At 42.0% G+C, this 14092-nt stretch overlaps 1 protein-coding gene across 1 annotated transcript in view; it reads left to right on the forward strand.

The window, feature by feature from the left end:
• crhr1 (corticotropin releasing hormone receptor 1) overlaps positions 1-8348 on the forward strand; it is a 389999-nt gene extending 381651 nt beyond the window's left edge. Inside the window, exon 15 of the transcript XR_009650889.1 lies at positions 7372-8348. The gene's annotated coding sequence lies outside the window, so the exon portion shown is untranslated. The remainder of the gene's footprint in view (positions 1-7371) is intronic.
• Positions 8349-14092: the final 5744 nt, after the last annotated feature.

The raw sequence follows: 14092 nt of genomic DNA on the forward strand, positions 1-14092 counted from the left end.
CAACCTGATTTTGGTTTCCTCTCTGCCTTGAATGCATTTTTTTCTCAATTTAGTTTTGGTCTGCATGGTGGTGTAGTGGTTAGCACTGTTGCCTCACAGCAAGAAGGTCCTGGGTTCCCAGCAGCCGATGAGGGCCTTTCTGTGTGGAGTTTGCATGTTCTCCCCGTGTCCGCGTGGGTTTCCTCCGGGTGCTCCGGTTTCCCCCACAGTCCAAAGACATGCAGGTTAGGCTAATTGGTGGCTCTAAATTGACCGTAGGTGTGAGTGTGAATGGTTGTTTGTCTCTGTATCAGCCCTGCAATGACCTGGCGTCTTGTCCAGGGTGTACCCTACCTCTCGCCCATAGTCAGCTGGGATAGGCTCCAGCTTGCCCATGACCCTGTAGAACAGGATAAACGACTACAGATAATGGATGGATGGATGGATGGATGGATGGATGGATGGATGGATGGATGGATGGTTTTGGTCTCCTATCAGGCTTTACCCCCTGGGGCTTGTTCACTGTGGTCTACACAGGGGCAGTCCTGGGGGCGGTCCGACCGGGCAGCCGCCCAGGGCGGCATTGCGGGGGGGGCGGCACGAGCGCGGGCGCAAAAAAAAAAAACAGTCCCAAAAAAAAAAGGTCCCCCCAAAAAACCCCCCGAAAAAAAAAACAAGACGGGCCGGGGGGGATGAACATTTTGGATGGGGAAGCCCAATACCAAAGTTGCGCAGGTGACGTCATCAGTGTGTGTGTGTGCCTAACTTGTCGTGGCCCCATAATATGCACAATCCCGCCAGCGGAACGTTGTACTAGTCATCAAAAAGACTTTACTACCATAGTACTACACTACTATGACATTACACAGAGTCTTAAGTAATACATTACGACTTGATCATTGCCATTCTGGTAACAGCAAATTTATAACGGGCTGTGTCCGCGACGTACAACACACGACGAGAAATGTTTAAACGACCATGTACAGCTGTTAACATTCTGTTGGCTAATACGGAGCCCAACGTGGGGGGGCTATACGAGCGCAGGCGCGAAAAAAAAAAACGGTCCCAAAAAAAGGGACCACAGGGGGTTTTGCCCAGGGAGTAAATCACTCTATGATCGCCACTGGGTCTACAGCATAATAGAGTTTGGTTTTGTAAACCACAGTTTGTAAAACTGTGTGGTTGTTTGCCAATCTTGGTCTCATACTCTTTAGCATTGGCAGGGACGGAGCCAGCCCAAGAATCTGACAGATGCACATTTCCAGAAATATTTACACTAATTTTACCAGATCGCTATGGATTTTCACAGGGGCATAGAGCATGCTGAGCCCTTTCCGAAGAGGGCAGTCAGGGCCCACTACAACCGCGGGTTGGCCTGCTATTCACCCCTGAAGCCCAGCGTGAGTGCGACTCGCCGAAAACTTTAATATGAGCCCTGGCTCCAGCCACTCACGCACACAGGGATTTAAAAATTCATAACCTGGCCACCGAAAGTCCTAGCCCAGCCAAACATTACAGGCACCTCCCTCTCCCTAAGACCTTTCGAAACAGCCAGGCTTGGCCCGTTACAACCACGGCTCAGCCCGCTGTTCGCCCCCAAACCCCCCATGCGAGCACAGCTCACCAAAAACTTTAATATGAGCCCTGGCTCCAGCTGCACACGTACGCCAGGATTTAAAAATTCATAACTCGGCCACCAAAAGGCCGAGCCCCACCAAACTTTACAGGCATCTCCCTCTCCCTAAGATCTTTCAAAACAGCCCAGGCACAGCCTGATACGACCGCAGCTCGGCCTGTTATTTGCAGCAAATTTCGACCTCTTTCTGGAGCATTTTATTGGTTTGACCTACTGTAGATTCTCTGTCTCAGGTCAGTATTTAAAGCATCATGAGAATACAGGTAATTGGGTCAGGTAGGCATCACCACTTACCACAGGTGGTTGGATCCTGGGCCATTGGTCTGTTGGTTGAGCATGGCTATAGCCCATGTAGCCAGCTAGTGGTAAAGTACGCAAACACCCCATGACCGATGCCAAGGGGTGCACATATATTTCTGACCGATGCACGTGCATTGGTTGCATCGGTCTGGATTCGTCCCTGGTATTGGTCTTGTCTTGGCCATGATTCGGACCATCTTGACTAGTATACTGCAGTCTACCTTATCTATAATGCCAAAACTATTACTCAAGGTTTATCCCCATTTGACCTGTGATTGTTAGACTGTCAGATGATGCATCAATGGCAAAAGTGCGTCAGTGTACTTTTTTGGTCTCAATCCCCCCCCCGATGTGCAAACGTGTAAGTAAATAAGACGTCAATTTTAATACCTTCCAGATTGTTTTTTTTTTAAAGCTGTAAGTGAGCTTTTGAAAGAATTGATCTACTTAAAGCAACACTTAATTCTCTGTGATATTTTCCATTTGTGAAATTCCCCAGAAGAGCAGTAAAATAGTAGCAAGAGCTCTTTAAGCGCTCTTTCAGACATTCGTAATGATCGAGCTATTACTCCAGACTCGGAACGCAAAAAACAAATATCTTTTTCATTAAGTGATGAGACATGTTTTGACAGATGCTGATTTTTTTTTTGTTTGTTTTTGCGCTCATTATTATATCAGATCACATTGATTTCTCCATATGCCAGCCCTTAAATGACACGAAGCCAAACACAATTATGTCATCTCTTTGTCCCTCTGGTTTCCCCATCAAAGCAGGGATCTAGGCTAGGTCCATGACTCTGAGCTTTAGCTGACCGAGACCTGTGACTGCAAACTGCTGACTCTAACCATTGGATAATATCCAAAACGCACTGACACTCAGGATCTACAACGTTGATGTATTCTCCCGTCTACTATATTCTCTAGGGGGTTTGTCAAGGTGAACCAGCTAAGCATGCGTATAATTCTGTACATTCAGCCAGCACTTATATACAGAAGTGGGAACTAAGTGTACAGTTGCTGTATTTAAGCTCGTTTTTTAACGTATCTGTACTTTACCTGAGTTTTTCATTCACCTAACATTTGTGACTTTTACTAACAACATTTCAAAAGAAAAATCTCTACTTTCTACTCACTGTATTTCTCTATAATCTCATATTTGTCATAAGGCAAACTTTTCACATCAGACAGCTTCAAGAACTCTAACAAATCTAAACTTTAACAGCAATAATGACACATTATATGTGGCTCTATAATGCATTTGTTGCCGCATACTAACACTTTTTATTCATCAAGATCGTTCCTGTTGTAAGAGGTCGCTATTAGCATCCAGGTAGCTTGTATCATCAGCTACCTACCATTTGAGAGATTAAGAATAAAGCTGGTAGATATTTTTTCACGTTTCTTGGTGAATGGCCACTAATTTACCATCAGGAACTTAAATCAGTGTTTGATTTTCTTTTATGAAGCAATTCTTGTGCTTTTAATTTCATGCTTTAAGTAAACGCAAGAGTTGATTCTTTTTTTTAATCTAACCTGAGTAAAGAAACTGAAGCTGTACTTCAACTTTTTACCAGAGGATTTGTTTAGATGAGTAATTTCACTCGTACTTGAGTAAAGTACTTTTACCTCCTCTTTGTGTGTATATACATTCACTGACCACTGTATTAAGAACACATATACCTCTGCTCATTCCTGAAATTATCCCAATCATGCATCTGCATAAAATCATGCAGATACAGATTCGGCTAACGTACACATCAAATATCAGAATGGGTAAAACATGTGATCTCAGTGGCATTTGCTGTGGCATGGTTGTTGGTGCCAGACAGGCTGGTTTGAGTATTTCAGAAACTCAAACGGGGGCGGCACGGTGGTGTAGTGGTTCGCGCTGTCGCCTCACAGCAAGAAGGTCTGGGTTCGAGCCCCATGGCCGGCGAGGGCCTTTCTGTGTGGAGTTTGCATGTTCTCCCCGTGTCCGCGTGGGTTTCCTCCGGGCGCTCCGGTTTCCCCCACAGTCCAAAGACATGCAGGTTAGGTTAACTGGTGACTCTAAATTGACCGTAGGTGTGAATGTGAGTGTGAATGGTTGTCTGTGTCTATGTGTCAGCCCTGTGATGACCTGGCGACTTGTCCAGGGTGCACCCCGCCTTTCGCCCATAGTCAGCTGGGATAGGCTCCAGCTTGCCTGCGACCCTGTAGAACAGGATAAAGCGGCTAGAGATAATGAGATGAGAAACTCAAACATCCAGTGAGCAGCAGTTCTATGGCCGGAAATGCATTGTTGATGAGGGAGGTTAGAGGAGAAAAACTCCTGGAAGGCTGCAATAACTCAAATAACCATTCTTTACAACGATGGTGAGCAGAAAAGCATCTCAGAACACAGTGGTCCTTGAAGGTCTTTGAAACCTTCAGAATTTTCTATATTTCTCCATAAATATGACCTAAAACATCACCAGATTTTCACACAATTCCTAAAAGTAGATAAAGAGAACCCAATTAAACAAACGAGACAAAAAATATTACACTTGGTCATTTATTTTTTTTGAGGAAAATGATCCAGTACTACAGTACATGTCTGTGGGTGGTAAAAGTATGTGAACCTCTTGGATTAGCAGTTAATTCAAAGGTGAAATTAAAGTCAGATGTTTTCAGTGACTGGGATGACAATCCCAAGTATGTAAGTAGGTTCCCTATTTTATTTAAAGAACAGGGATGTCTGATCTTCCCAACACACGTTTGTGTAAGTGGCACTAACAAAGGAAATTTCTGAGAAAAAAAAGAGTTGTTGTTGCTCATCAGACTGGAAAAGGTGACAGAACCTTTAAAGAGTTTGGACTCCACCAATCAGAATCAGACAGATCACTGTTACCCTCCCCAGGAGTGGTCAACCAACATAGACCCTCCAAGAGCAAGGCTTGTAATAGTCCAAGAAGCCACAAAGGAATCTTCTAAGCAACTAAAGGCCTCTCTCACATTGGCTAATATTCATGTTCATGAGTCCAGCATCAGGAGAACACTAAACAACAATGGTGTGCATGGCAGGGGTTGCAAAAGGAAAGCTCCTGTTCTCCAAAAAAACATTGCTGCCTGACAGTAGTTTTCTTAAGATCACGTGGACAGTCCAGAAGGCTATTGGAAAAATTCTGTGGACATATGAGACTGAAATAGAACTTTTTGGTTTAAATGAGAAGTATTATGTTTGGGGAAAGGAAAACACTGCACTCCAGGATTAGAAACTTCTTATCCCAGCTGTGAAACATGGTGGTGGTGGTAGTGTCTTGGTTTGGGCCTGTTTTGATGCATCTGGCCAGGATGACTTGCCATCATTGATGGAACAATGAATTCCAGCAAATTCTAAAGGAAACAAGTGTTGCCAGGCAAAACAAACCTCGCTTGGCAGCACTTATTTTATACCTATATGTTGATAATGGTAATATTTCTCAATCATCAGCTGTCAGGTTATCGTCCTATGAAAATCCATGACCTTGAGTTTGACATTTCAAAGTCATTCAAGGTCAAAGGTCATGGCGGCAACTGAAAGCCCATATGGGACTTCTTATATGTTGATAATGGTAAACATCTGGCTATCATGAACCATTTTAAAGCTATAGCCCTTTGAAAACCCATGACCTTCAGTTTGTCCTTTCAAGGTCAAAGATCATGATGCCAAATGAAAGGCCATATAAGAGTTCCTACATGCTCATAATAGTCAACAAATGTCTATCAGCAACCGTTTTTGAGTTATAATGGAAAATGTTATTTTGACTGAAAGGTTGACCTTTTCCGGTGACCTTCACCTTAACCCAATTACCCCCAAAATTTAATCAGGTAATCTACGGACCATTGGCCACCTACCCTGGAAATTTGAAGTCAATCGGTGCAACCGTCTAGACGCTAGATTGTTAACAGACAGACACACAAACAAACAAACCGCACTGATTACAATACCTCGCCCTGCTGACTCCGTCGCAGGCGAGGTAAATATCAGAGCATCTGTCTGAATTGAATCTCAACAGAAAGTGAGTCATGAAGCAAGACAATGACCCTCAGCACACAATTCATTCTGCCAAAGAATGGTTAAAGAACAATAAAGTTAATGGTCAAGTCAAAGTTTTGACCTTAATCCAATAGAAATATTGTACGAGCAGTTCATGTGATGAAACCTACCAACGTCCCAGAGCTGAAGCCGTTCTGTATGGAAGAATGGGCTAAAATTCCTCCAAGCCAATGTTCATGATCAACAGTTACCACAAACATTTAGTTGAAGTTCACATCGTTTTGCCACTCACAGGTATGTAATATTGGATCACTTTCCTCAATAAATAACTGGACAACTATAACGTTTTGTTTCATTTGTTTAATTGAGTTCTCTTTACCTACTTTTAGGACTTGTCTAAAAATGTGATGATGATTGAGGTCATATTTATGCAGAAATATAAAAAATTCTAAAAGGTTCACAAACTGGCGCAGCATGGTGGTGTAGTGGTTAGCACTATCGCCTCACAGCAAGAAGGTCTTGGGTTTGAGCCCAGCAGTTGGCGAGGGCCTTTCTGTGAGGAGTTTGCATGTTCTCCCCGTGTCTGCGTGGGTTTCCTCCAGGTATTCCGCTTTCCCCCACAGTCCAAAGACATGCAGGTTAGGCTAATTGGTGGCTCTAAATTGACCGTAGGTGTGAATGGTTGTCTGTGTCTATGTGTCAGGCCTGTGATGACCTGGCGACTTGTCCAGGGTGTACCCCGCCTCTCGCCCATAGTCGGCTGGGATAGGCTCCAGCTTGCCTGCAACCCTGTAAAGCAGGATTAGCGGCTACAGATGATGGATGGATGGATGGATGGATGGGTTCACAAACTTTCAAGCACCACTTTCCACAAAACTCTGAAGAGGATGGGCTACAACAACAGAACATCACTTCAGGTTCCACTCCTGTCAGACAAGAACAGAGGTCTGAGGTTACATTCGACACTAACTCCCTGAGACCAGACAACTGAATCCCGGACAGCTGATGTATAAATCACACCATTCGAGTGTTTAATTAGCTCAAGCTCTTCACCTGTATCTGCATGATTGTATGCTCTGTGCTGCTGCTCCATGATTGGACATTTGCAGGAATGAGCAGGTGTACTAGCCGTTCCTTATAAAGTTGTGAGTGTGTTTATCCTAGATAGATACAAAAATGAGAAAAGTGGTTGCTTCACACTTTTTAATCAGACATTAGTATCAAAGCTAGGTTCACGACCAACAAAAAAATGTGATCTTAATGGCTCGTTTGCTGTTGAAAATAAATCGCTTTCCACTAAAGCATCATCGATTAAAGGCCGGGGATGCAGGAACGGCATATTTGGTTTGATATGCGTCATAACCAAACTGCTTGCATGTCTCTGACCAAAATGTGTCCTGAAATATAAGGAATGGTGAAATAAAGATGGAATGAAATTCTCGTGAAATTTCTTTTTCAGGCACTGAAAAAGAAAGCTGAATCAGGATTCCTTTCATTGGCTCGAGATTATTAACACAAAGCTGCTACATTCTCTGATTATCCGATCCTAATGTCTGGATGTGAAAGACATTGAAGGGCATCGCAGGTTCTTGTTCAGTATCACATCTAAGCCTTCTTTTTTTTTTTATTGATAGCCTTGTAATGACAGAAATCTACTGATTATAAATGAAACTGTAAAAACTATGTATCCTGCTTGCATAAAGCCAAAGTCATAGTACTCATCCTAAATCTTAGAAAAGTAGTAATGGTTGTATAAATAGCCCCTTATTCAAAGCTTTGAGCTGTTTTGATTTTTTTAAAAATGTCCTTAACTTTTTTACCTTTTAAATTTCCTCACTTTTTGAGAAAGGAAAGCCAACAGGAAGTACTATAACACTCCGAATTGCATCGAAATTCATGATCTGACGATTCCACCAGCACACCCAGTATGGACTCAGTTCTAGTCATATGTGAAACAAAGAAGTGTACGTTTTTTTAATATATCCATCAATATCACGTCCCTATATTGTAACCACTTCAATACAATGCAAAAGATATAAATATATATGTGTATGTATATTTGTATGTATTGTAGTTCAGTAGAACTCCCATTTACGATAGGGTCAGTGTCTGTATCAGATTTGTTGGCCGTAGTCCTGTAGACTATATTGAGCTTTTTGCAGAATTATTTTGTTTTCTTTCTAAACCGTGGAATGCTTGATCATCATAGGATCACATATAAAGTGTAAACACTTTATGAATTCTGTTCTGACCTTTATTTCCATAAAAAAGTCAAAGCTGCTGCCTTTTTGTTTTGTTTTTTTCCCCATTTGGTTCTTCTGCTCGCGTCTGCAGTAGACATGAACTGTACAGGGCCTAGACCGAGTTGTATCTTTTAATGTCCTAATGTGTGTCTGTTTTTTTGTTTGTTTGGTTCTTTTTTCATCAATGTTGTGAAGGTGTGTGTATATATATATATATATATATATATATATATATATATATATATATATATATATATATAAAATGTATATATATAAAATATTTATTTATATGTATATGACACAGAAATCTATATTTATTACATTATTTAAAAAACGTTTAGAGTCTGTAAGTGCACAAGTATCAGAGCTCATTAAATACCAAATGAAGTGTGTGCATTTTGAAAGGACGATTGGAGAAAATGTACTGTGTGCACGTGCGTGTGCGTGCGCATGTAAAAATGATTTGATTTCAGCTTCTACAGTGTTAAATGAACATCATATTTCATTACACTTGTTTACGTGCTGCATCATTTTCATGTTTTACAGAAGCGAGGACCTCGGTTGGAGTGTATTTAAGATGTATATTTGCATTATTTACATTTTCTAGCCATCTTTAATTTCATATATTTTACATTACACGTTTGGAGTATTTGATATTATTATGTGATGATGCATTTGGAAATTGTCTTTTGTCGCTCCACAGCACACTTTTGAGGGAATGGAAGAACAAAATACATCAAGGAAATGATATCCAAATGAAAAGGAATGTAATTAAGCCATGGATTTGTCGCAAAATCATTTCATTCCACCATTGGACTATGGAACTGGGAGTGTATTATAGAGTCAAATTATTAAAAAGTATTTATCACATAACTCACTCTACGTAAGTCTGGAGTCATATTTTGCCTTAAGTGTAGTTCCCCCCCCATGTAGTGGACCCTCTGTGTTTGCGGTATGTCCCCCCTGTGAATTCTTTCAAAAAATTACTGTTGAATGATCTAATTGCTGCATGTCTAACTCAAACACACCACTCACATAGACCACATGTCCTGGAAATATGACCTTTGTTGCTGTCCTGACCTAAAGGTTGCTGGTTCAATTCCCTGAACCAGCAGGAATGGCTGAAGTCCCCTTGAGCAGGGCACCAAACCCCCAGGCTACTCTCCAGGCTGCTCTGGGTATTTTGTACATCGCTCTGTATAAGAGCATCTGCTAAATACCATTAATATAATGTCCTGTTATGGAAAAGGAAGCAGCTAAAACATATATGAAGGATTTGCTTCCGTTATTATCCTGTACCCAGCATCCATGATTTTCTATGCATCATCTTACTCAAGATTAAAGTGTCCATGTATTACTCAGTTACATTTCATCTTCTAACAACATTTTTTAACAGCTTTTGTGGAAGAAGTCTCCAGTATAGGTGCTTTGTCACCAGAAGCAATCAGAGAAGCTGTTCTTTTATGTCTTAAGATATTTCCAGTTTCTAGGTAACATGACAAGCTGTTTTTTGTCTTATTAACTTAAAAAAATCAAGAGGATGGTGAGAGAGGAACTGTCGATAACATGCTATAATGTAAGTGACAAGAGAAACTAACTTTGGCGAATGTTCCACAACATTAAATTTAACGACAGTACAACATGCCATTCTTTAATAAATAAAAATATTGTTAGCATTGACAAATGCTGGTATAAGAGGAATAAAACTCTTTGTGGTATGCTGTTGGAGGAAAATAATCAGTCACCCATCATAACAGCCTGTTATGTTTTATTCCCTGGATATGACACCCCACTGGTGGACCAGCGTCTGTGTATACAGTGGGGCAAAAAAGTATTTAGTCAGTCACCAATTGTGCAAGTTCTCCCACTTAAAAAGATGAGAGAGGCCTGTAATTTTCATCATAGGTACACTTCAACTATGAGAGACAGAATGAGAAAAAAAATCCAGAAAATCACATTGTCTGATTTTTAAAGAATTTATTTGCAAATTATGGTGGAAAATAAGTATTTGGTCAATAACAAAAGTTCATCTCAATACTTTGTTATATACCCTTTGCTGGCAATGACAGAGGTCAAACGTTTTCTGTAAGTCTTCACAAGGTTTTCACACACTGTTGCTGGTATTTTGGCCCATTCCTCCATGCAGATCTCCTCTAGAGCAGTGATGTTTTGGGGCTGTCGCTGGGCAACACGGACTTTCAACTCCCTCCAAAGATTTTCTATGGGGTTGAGATCTGGAGACTGGCTAGGCCACTCCAGGACCTTGAAATGCTTCTTACGAAGCCACTCCTTCGTTGCCTGGGCGGTGTGTTTGGGATCATTGTCATGCTGAAAGACCCAGCCACGTTTCATCTTCAGTGCCCTTGCTGATGGAAGGAGGTTTTCACTCAAAATCTCATGATACATGGCCCCATTCATTCTTTCCTTTACACGGATCAGTTGTCCTGGTCCCTTCGCAGAAAAACAGCCCCAAAGCATGATGTTTCCACCCCCATGCTTCACAGTAGGTATGGTGTTCTTTGGATGCAACTCAGCATTCTTTCTCCTCCAAACACGACAAGTTGAGTTTTTACCAAAAAGTTCTATTTTGGTTTCATCTGACCATATGACATTCTCCCAATCCTCTTCTGGATCATCCAAATGCTCTCTAGCAAACTTCAGACGGGCCTGGACATGTACTGGCTTAAGCAGGGGGACACGTCTGGCACTGCAGGATTTGAGTCCCTGGCGGCGTAGTGTGTTACTGATGGTAGCCTTTGTTACTTTGGTCCCAGCTCTCTGCAGGTCATTCACTAGGTCCCCCCGTGTGGTTCTGGGATTTTTGCTCGCCGTTCTTGTGATCATTTTGACCCCACGGGGTGAGATCTTGCGTGGAGCCCCAGATCGAAGGAGATTATCAGTGGTCTTGTATGTCTTCCATTTTCTAATAATTGCTCCCACAGTTGATTTCTTCACACAAAGCTGCTTACCTATTGCAGATTCAGTCTTCCCAGCCTGGTGCAGGTCTACAATTTTGTTTCTGGTGTCCTTTGACAGCTCTTTGGTCTTGGCCATAGTGGAGTTTGGAGTGTGACTGTTTGAGGTTGTGGACAGGTGTCTTTTATACTGATAACGAGTTCAAACAGGTGCCATTAATACAGGTAACAAGTGGAGGACAGAGGAGCCTCTTAAAGAAGAAGTTACAGGTCTGTGAGAGCCAGAAATCTTGCTTGTTTGTAGGTGACCAAATACTTATTTTACTGAGGAATTTACCAATTAATTCATTAAAAATCCTACAATGTGATTTCCTGGATTCTTTCCCCCCATTCTGTCTCTCATAGTTGAAGTGTACCTATGATGAAAATTACAGGCCTCTCTCATCTTTTTAAGTGGGAGAACTTGCACAATTGGTGGATGACTAAATACTTTTTTGCCCCACTGTACATCCTCAATCATCATCATCATCATCATCATTGTCAAATATAGATTATTGAGCATTTTAATGGAGTCATTTAGGGAGTACTACATAAGATTGTTTGTGCATAAAACCGTGCACTTGCTGCAGCTCTGTAGACTAAAGCCCAGTGCACACCTTCCCAATTTCATCTGGGCTTCGTGTGTCGGGCGATCGGTTACGAGTATACGGGTCCGATTTGATCGGTTCAAAATTCCCCGTACACATTTGCAAGACATCGTACACATTCAGCCCAAATAGATGGTCATGTGCTCAAGATATCACGTGATAGTACAAAAAAAAATGTTTATATATATATATATATATATATATATATATATATATATATAGAGAGAGAGAGAGAGAGAGAGAGAGAGAGAGAGGTATTAAATTTTGAATATTAGAATCAAAAAGGGATAATAATCCCAACTAGACAAATCAATAATAAGAACTGATTCTAATTTGTTCAGTCGTTCTTAAAATTCAACTTGTTCCAGGATTCCGGACAAGCGATTTCTGTGCCACTGACAATGCCATAATACTTTACCAGGCATTTTCAAAGCTGACACGATTACAGCCATAGCCTCATTCCTCTTTTCCCGTTTGCTGTAATCACATGTACTAATGTCATAAAGACAGGTGGACGCTTCCCAAAGTGACACAAGTTGTGCTTCCCGGTCTGCAGTTCACGTGTGATCAATCCTGGCACTCCAATTGGCTGTTTAAAATTATCGTAACCGATGAGATCGTAGTAACAACGCACACACTACCGATTGTGTTGCGTACGAGGAGATTGCGTCCTTAAAGATCAAGACCAGTTTGATCTGAACCAAGCAACCGAGAACCGATGAAATTGGCTACGAGGTGCCCCCACACACATTCACGATTCACAAGCGATTTAATCGGCCCGACAAAATCGTAAGCGAATCGGGAAGGTGTGCGGTGGACTTAAAATATAGGAGATTTTACTGTATATTACATACCTTGAATATGTTATAACTGTGCATTTCTTTATAATTGTACATTACAAGCTGGAATTTAAATGGACTTTTGGGGGATTAGCACCATTTGATTTACACAACATGCCTACAACTTGAAAGGTGCAATTTTTTTTATTGTGACAAAAACAATAATTAAGATGAAACAAAACAGAAATTTGGAGTGTGTATAGGTATTCATCCCCTTTCATATGAAGGTAAGACAGCCTTTATTGTCATTGCACAGTCACCTATACAATGAAATTGACGTGCCACAACTGAAGGTGTATTAAAAACACATAAGAACAAGAACATACATAAAAACAAGAACACCTAAAACAAGAATATTTGGTCATGTCATAAAAAATAGAATAAATAAAGAAGTAAAATCGAGGTAGTTAAAAGTTATTGCACTTCATAAAAATAAGCAAAAGAGCATTTTAGCAACCCATGTGTGTATTAAGTGTCCTGACAGCCCATGGAAAGAAGCTGTTTTTCAGTCTGTTTGTTCTGTTCTTTATGCTCCTGTACCGGTACCTCCTTCCGGAGGGCAGCAAGCTGAGTAGGTGGTGTCTGGGATGGAGATGGTCATGAATGATTTTCCTAGTTCTGGAGAGGCATCGAGAGCTAGCGATGTCATCCAGGGAGGGCAGAGGACAGCCAATTGTCTTTTCAGCTGACCTTACCACCCTCTGCAGCCGCTGTGCAGCCAGCATACCACACAGTGATGGAGAAAGCCAGCACACTCTCGATGATGGAGTGGTAGAAGGTCACCAATAGCCTCTCCTCCAGGAGAGGACTCTCAGGAAGTGGATTTGCAGCTGGGCCTTCTTCACCACTGCTGTTGTGTTAGCTGACCAGGAGAGGTCCTCAGAGATATGAGTCCCCAGGAATGTAAAGGTGCGGACCCTCTCCACGCAGTCTCTGTTGATGGAGAGGTGAACGGAGTCAGCTTTGTGCCTCTTGAAGTCCATGACCACCTCCTTTGTTTTCTTGGTGTTGAGAGCCAGGTTGTTTTTGGCACACCACTCTGCCAGCTACTGCACCTCGTCCCTGTAGGCCGACTCGTTCCCTTCAATTATGAGCCCCGTCAAGGTGGTGTCATCCACAAATTTAATTATTGTGTTGGTGGGGTGGGTGGGAGTACAGTCATGGGTGTAGGTGGCATACAGGAGAGAGCTCAGCACACAGCCTTGTGGAGAGCCGGTACTGAGCATGAGGGTGGAGGAGCTGTGAGTGCCGATCTTGACAGTCTGTGGGAAGTTTGTAAGAAAGTCTTTGATCCAGGCACAAGTGGCTGGGGGAAAGTCCAGGGCAGCCAGCTTGCCCACAAGGATATCAGGTATGATGGTATTAAAAGCCGAGCTGTAATTGACAAAGAGCATTCTTACGGTGGTCCCCGGCTGTTCCAGGTGGCTCAGAGCAGTGTGGAGGGCTGTGGAGATGGCATCATCAGTAGATCAGTTTGTTCTGTATGCGAATTGATCTGGGTCAAAGGTAGGAGGGAGGCAGTCTTTAATGTGATGT

This window comes from Neoarius graeffei, chromosome 20 (assembly GCF_027579695.1).
Source record: "Neoarius graeffei isolate fNeoGra1 chromosome 20, fNeoGra1.pri, whole genome shotgun sequence".
NCBI classification, from domain to species: Eukaryota; Metazoa; Chordata; class Actinopteri; order Siluriformes; family Ariidae; genus Neoarius; species Neoarius graeffei.